Source organism: Triplophysa rosa, linkage group LG3 (genome assembly GCF_024868665.1).
Source record: "Triplophysa rosa linkage group LG3, Trosa_1v2, whole genome shotgun sequence".
Taxonomy (NCBI): domain Eukaryota; kingdom Metazoa; phylum Chordata; class Actinopteri; order Cypriniformes; family Nemacheilidae; genus Triplophysa; species Triplophysa rosa.
Window position 1 is genome coordinate 10,365,285 of NC_079892.1, and position 6,434 is coordinate 10,371,718.

A 6,434-nucleotide genomic window follows, 5' to 3' on the forward strand; every position below is an offset into this window, starting at 1 on the left:
ACACATCAGAACACACCTGCAGTTTATTTTTGGGGTCATGACCTTCCCCTCGAGAACCACTAGGGTAAATAATGTTATTGTGCTGGCAGACACTACTGATAACTCACAATTATTGCACTTTTACCTCACTGAGTTGTGCAACTCTAGAAGTAACACTGGTTTCGTTTACAGCATTTAATTGTTTATACCTCACCAAAGTCCAAGTTTGAATGTCAAGAGTGTGTGCCATGTGATTCAGTGACTAATGCATTTATTTCAAGGCCATATTACAGTCTTACCTTCTGAATACCTGCACCTCTGTACAATGGCAATATGCTACTTTATAAAATGATGAGGTCAACTAAATAAAACTGAATAAACTTTCTCCACATGTTTATAAGGGTAAAAGGTTTAATTCTGTACAGCTTTATGTCATGCAAACCTGATTATGAGGGTGTAGCCACAGACATACTAACAGGTTTCTTCCGATTCTACATGTGTTTAAGCAGTACATTCTCAGTCTCTGGCAGTACCTCTGTTCAGAGAAATCCCAGAATTCCTAGAATGGGGCCCAGGACAAATTGTAAGGGTGGGCCCCAGCCCCCATATACCCACAGCATAAAGGCAAGTTTCATGGGCCTCCATCGTAAGAGAGCCCAGTTCAGCATTACTGGTTGTGACAATGACCCTGCCTGCATGTGGACGAGTGTCACGTTTGCTGTAATGACATCATCTTATCACACCCACATATGACCCGTATATCACAGTGTTGAACTGAGGTTATTGTCAGAAACCTGAAAAGACAATGGATATTAAAGCATCTGTGAAATCCAATGAGTTCAAAGATGGCATTCATGTGCTTCCAGCTGGAATTCTCATCTTGGTTTTGTGAGATTTCCTGACAAACAATATGCTTGAAAGCAGAAGGATTGCAATATACACCCCCAAATTATATAATTTAAAATATAGATGTTTACTATCCAGACTTATGGAGTTTGAGTTTTTATAACAAGCCAGTGGTCATTATATGCTTACATATTCTTGTTTTTTTGTGGTTTGCTGGTCTGCCCTAAGAACAATTTCCTCAAGCGAAATGCCCCCAGAGGAAGCACCAGTACGGAAAATCCACTGTTTTGTTTTTGAGACAAGAAAAAACTGACATTGAAAAAATATTGATCATCAAAGTTATAAAAACAACCGGGTCAGGTTATTTAGGTGAACGAGGGTAGTCTTTAAATTGTCAGTTGACTTAAAATCCAACCAGTGACCTCTGCGCTTCATAAGCGCTTGTGCTCATTTAATGAGGGTCTTGTTAATCTTTCCTCACATTAGCTGCCTATAAGGCCACGGCCTAACGCGTGACAATCTGTTTGGCATTTAATATGTGCATCCTATGGACATCTCCTGTTATGTGTGGATGTCAGTATAATGATGTACTGTCAATTTTCACTGTTATCCTGCAAAACAATGTAGTTTGGGATGTTGGGATTGTGTTGCATTGCGGTTATACACTCTGCCCAGTTACTGTATAGGTACAACAGTACAATTTCAGAAGTAAAAATCCCATTCAATTCCATTCTTTGCACTGGGTGTATTAGTGCTGGTTCCAACCCTTATCATTTTAATCCGGACCTTATAAATTTTGACCGCAGAGGAATCAACTGGAATCAGAGAAGCACCACGGAATTGGAAATAATGGGGAAAAAAGCTCAGCAATAAACAGCCAATCCCACAATGCACTGCAAAAAAGTCACTCTCCCTACACTCTCAAACTACTTTAGTATTTCTTTATATATAAAAATATTTTCTATAAGCTTCAAAATTTTATTTGGATTTTATGAATGTATAATACTACAAAGTAAAGGTTTGTGCATATGGGTAGTTGACAAATAAATCGTAGTTGTGTCCTATGGTGTGCATGGCAAAATTTAAAAAACAAACTGATAATATTACATTGTTTTATGTTAATAATATTTATATTTATCACATAAAATAGCATAAAAAATAGCATTTTTTCTACATTTTTGCATATTAGTCTGTCAACTACCCATATTGTATTTATTTGTATGTTTTAATATTGTTATTCCTCTCAGAGCTGGCTGGATTACTTGATGGCTTAAAATTGTTTGCTGAGTCCTAAATGAATAGTAAAAAAACCTTCTGGCACTCTGCATGCTGAAAAACTGTTTTGCCAACTAACAACTCCATTATAATGGATCCAACTCTTTGGATAAAGAAAAAAGAACAAGGTTCATTATATCCATGTATATCCTAAGGACCTGCTATTGTGTGACATATAGCCTACATAGTGCCCAGAGTACATAGTACATAAGCATTATGTAGAGCTGCTGAGTTTGAATAGGGGGAAGCATGAGGCCCTCCACATACGCCACCATAATGCACAACCCGGGGTCAAACTGTGCAGTTGAATGGACAGAGGGCAGGGGAGACGTATAGATGAAGGCTTTCTCCTCTTCCTCCATCAGCAGTATGCAGCAGTCCTCGCCAACCAGCCTGTTGATTGATGCCTCATGAATAGACTAAAGTGTGCTTGTTTCATTCTGCTCTTTTAGCTTGTATTGTGGGAACTAGACAAAGCCTTTCTCTAAAGCATTGTGATGGAGATGGTTACTGCTCGATCAACAGGCATCCGCCACATAAAATCAATCAATGCTTAGCACACCACCGATTTTTGCTAATTAGCATAACTAATATGATCTACTTGAGGACTTGTATGATGAATGGGGTAGGTACATTCATAGCGCTAAGGCAAACGCTGTTGAATTGTTAACCTAGGAAGTGATGACGATACAAGATTTTATCGTTGAATGCATTGGTTTTATTCTTGGTTTCAAATATCATCTTCATTTCCTGTTCGAAACACGAGTTGAAGTATCTTCGTGAAGTGCTGTGAATGACAATGATTGTATTACAAAGAGAGAAAGTTGATATGCATATAAATATCTTTGTGGCATGTGTAACCTGAATATCAAGCTGGATCAGAGCCAACCTCTGGACACTGAAGAAAATTGCAGTTCGGACTTCTTCTGTGTGAAATATTTAACTTATAGCCTAGTTTATATGCAAACCCTATGACCAGAATGCAGAATGCAGAATTTACATCCCTCACCCATGGTGTGTTCATTTTTATTTTAGCTCATGTGGCCATAAGTTTAGGTGCCAATAGAAGTGTGGTGTTCTGAACTATTAAACAATTTTTGCAACATCACATGAAAACAGAACTGTTTTACAAGGTGCCGATCTCGTATGAATGATGTAACAAAAACATACATTAATTAGAAAAGCAAGCATGAAGGTCCACCCCTAAACACATCTGTTCAGATTGTATGAAACAGCGAGATTGAACAAATTTGTATGCATTAATTAATTTCGCTTCTTTCCTGAAAGAAATAACGTATTTACTAAACTCACTCTGTAGAGCAGTTTGTCCCTTTAGGGCTACTGTAGAAACAACATGGTGAATTCCACGTAAGGGGACCCGCTTGGTAAGTAGAAAAAGCTCATTCCAAGGTAATAAAAACATAACGCTTCATTATGTGAGGTCTTTATACACCCTTAACACGTATTTATGTATATAATATTGCATTTCTGTCAATATTTCCTCCCTAAAGATTACACACTGGACCTTTAAGCATTTATAGCAAAATGACATGATATTCCTGTTAAACCATGTTTAACATGTTAACCCTGTTGTAGTATCATTCTTAACACGTTATGATTCATTTACCTCCTTGTCAGCAGTTTATTTAGAGCGTAAAGGTTTTGGACGGGCTGTCCGTTTATGTCTTAATGTTAACTGTAGCGCTGTACTCCACGGTTCTGTAACAGACAAAACAATAGCACGGCATCTGGTTAAAGCTTAGCTCTGATAAGGACCCAAGCTGCCAATGTTCCCTTAAGTAAGATGTTTGTTCTGGGTCATTTGAGATACAACAGTTCAGAACAGCGTGATCCGCCGTAGTCACCGAGGTCAAAATCTTGCCAAGGACACGGTTGGAAATGTCAACATGTGAAATGATTGACCAGTCATTATGCAAGTTATGGGCACTGTTGACATTATTGAGGAAGTTCACACCGACTATTATTGTCAGGATGGGATTTGTTTTGTAAGTGTGAGTCACGAGTCGCGTGAGGGGGCACTCCCCTTTTCTCCGTCCCCAGCCTTTCACAACAAGTGCTGCTCAGTCCGCAGAGGGCTTTTGTTGCTGTTTTCTTTGGGTGCTGATCTGAGACCAGTTCTGTGGTTTCTCTTTTGATTGTTAAGATGATGATAGGGCTGAGACGTAGCTGATCCTAGATCAACACGAAAGGGCACTTTCTACTCTACAGGCGAACAGGAAGAGACTTGTTGTATGCATGATGGGAAATGACATGTTTCCCAACTGTAGATCAATAGAGCAGTGCTAAACCGCAAGTAGTAAACAGCCTCTGAGGTTCACATGTGTTTCACTTGCTGAATTGACATTTAAATGCCACCCTGACTTTAATATGAAACCCCAAAACAATACACAAATTACATTTATAACCAAAAACAGGCAAGTTTTTAAGAGACTGTAAAACATAAGCATAAGTTATCCGAATTAGCCCTTAGTGAGAATTTCACGCATTTCTAATTTACAGCTTTCACGGAAAAGAGACAAAGCAAATGGTATTGTGTGACCTTCAGTATTTTGAGGTGTGTTCGCCGATCAGTCATTCAGATCACGTTGTTAAGAATCGTGCAGACAGTTGGTGATTATGAGAGATTTTAAAGCTCCCTCATTATTTTCCCTCCTCGCCTGTCCGGTAAGAGAAAGAAATCACACGCACAACTCACATGGGTCAGGACAGAAAAGATAACCATTGCTACTTCACAATGACTTTGCTTACTTCAGCTTTGGTGAAGCAAGTTGCTTTTAAGGGAGTATACATTATGTACAACACTGTATATATCTACAATAAATAAAAGAATAACAGACGTATAGGTTTGAATGACTTGGACAAGAACAGACAGGTCACCTAAAATCTGTCTATAAATCTTATATAAACATAAGAAAGCACTAAATGAGGCGAGGATAAGAATTAAAGGGATAGTTAATGCAAAAATGAAACTTCTTTTATCATTTACTCACCCTCATGTCATTGCAAGCCTGTATGACTTACTTTCTTCTGCAGAGCGCAAAAGAAGATTTTTTGAAGAACGTTGGTAGCTGAACAACACTGGCCCCTTTTGACTTTCATTGTACGGACACAAAACCACCGAGACATTTTTCAGAATATCTTCTTTTGTGTTCCACAGAAAAAAACTAATATATAGCTTTTGAACCACATGAGGGTAAATGATTGCATTATTTTTTGGGGGGTGAACTATCCCTGGCCTTTAACAAATAGCAATTAATTTGAAAACCTGTGATTGTGCCTCATTCATATAAATGCCTCATTCATTATGTAAATATAAATGTAACACTGTCAAAATGTGCGATTTATATATGCCATGTGCCTTTAGAAAAGTCTAATCAGTCAACTACATACGGTCCTTGTGCTCTAGGACAGCATGGCCTTGATCGGTCTGTTCCACCTGCCAGCGCAGTCATGCCGTCCTCACAAACTGTACTTAAGACCAATGGAACTGCATCTGAACAGCCCAAGAGAGCATGTGCCACAATCATCAGTAATAACGCACGGCCTCACACTAAGGTGATATTTTTGATACTATACAGGCAGGAGAATAGCTGACTCATCTTATTCGTGTGGTGATATTGAGAATGTGATTCAACCTATACTCTCGAAACATTTCGTGTCAGATCGAGCTTGATATATAACCGGAGAGCCGAAAGAGTGGATTTGTTCGACGTGTGGGTGCATTGAGAATCATTTAAATTTTCTGACAGGGTGCTGAAGTGTCTGTACAATTCATACTGTATTGTCAGGTGCATTAATACATGCAGTGCTGTTATATTTCTGTTATAGTGCATTGTGATATCACAGAGCAAACTATTTGTAGACTCTATAGTAGGCCTACACAACACATTCAGATGTAAACTATTGTGTACAGAGTTATAATTCCATTTTTTTCTGCTGGGTTGGGGGCTTGCATTTACTTCCGTTTGAGATTTCAGGCAGCCATTTTGTGAAATAGGAACTGCCTTCTGGTCGTTATGCCGTGAGAGGATTTGCCACATGAAATGCAAGAACACCAAGTACGTGTGGTGGTGAAAGAATATGTAAAGTAATACAACCAGATGGCCCTGTGAATGCCATGGAGCCTTGCTCCCAATGAACACTTTGGAACTTTCCAGAGAAGCCTATTGTGAACGGGATGAAAGAGACTATGCTTTCCCACAAGGGAACAGTGCATCATTAGAGTTGAAGTGTTGGGCCTTCTCTATCTCCCCTCCTACCTTCATATAAGAAAAGATGAAGTTACTGCTTAAAAGCTGATCTTCATTTTCACC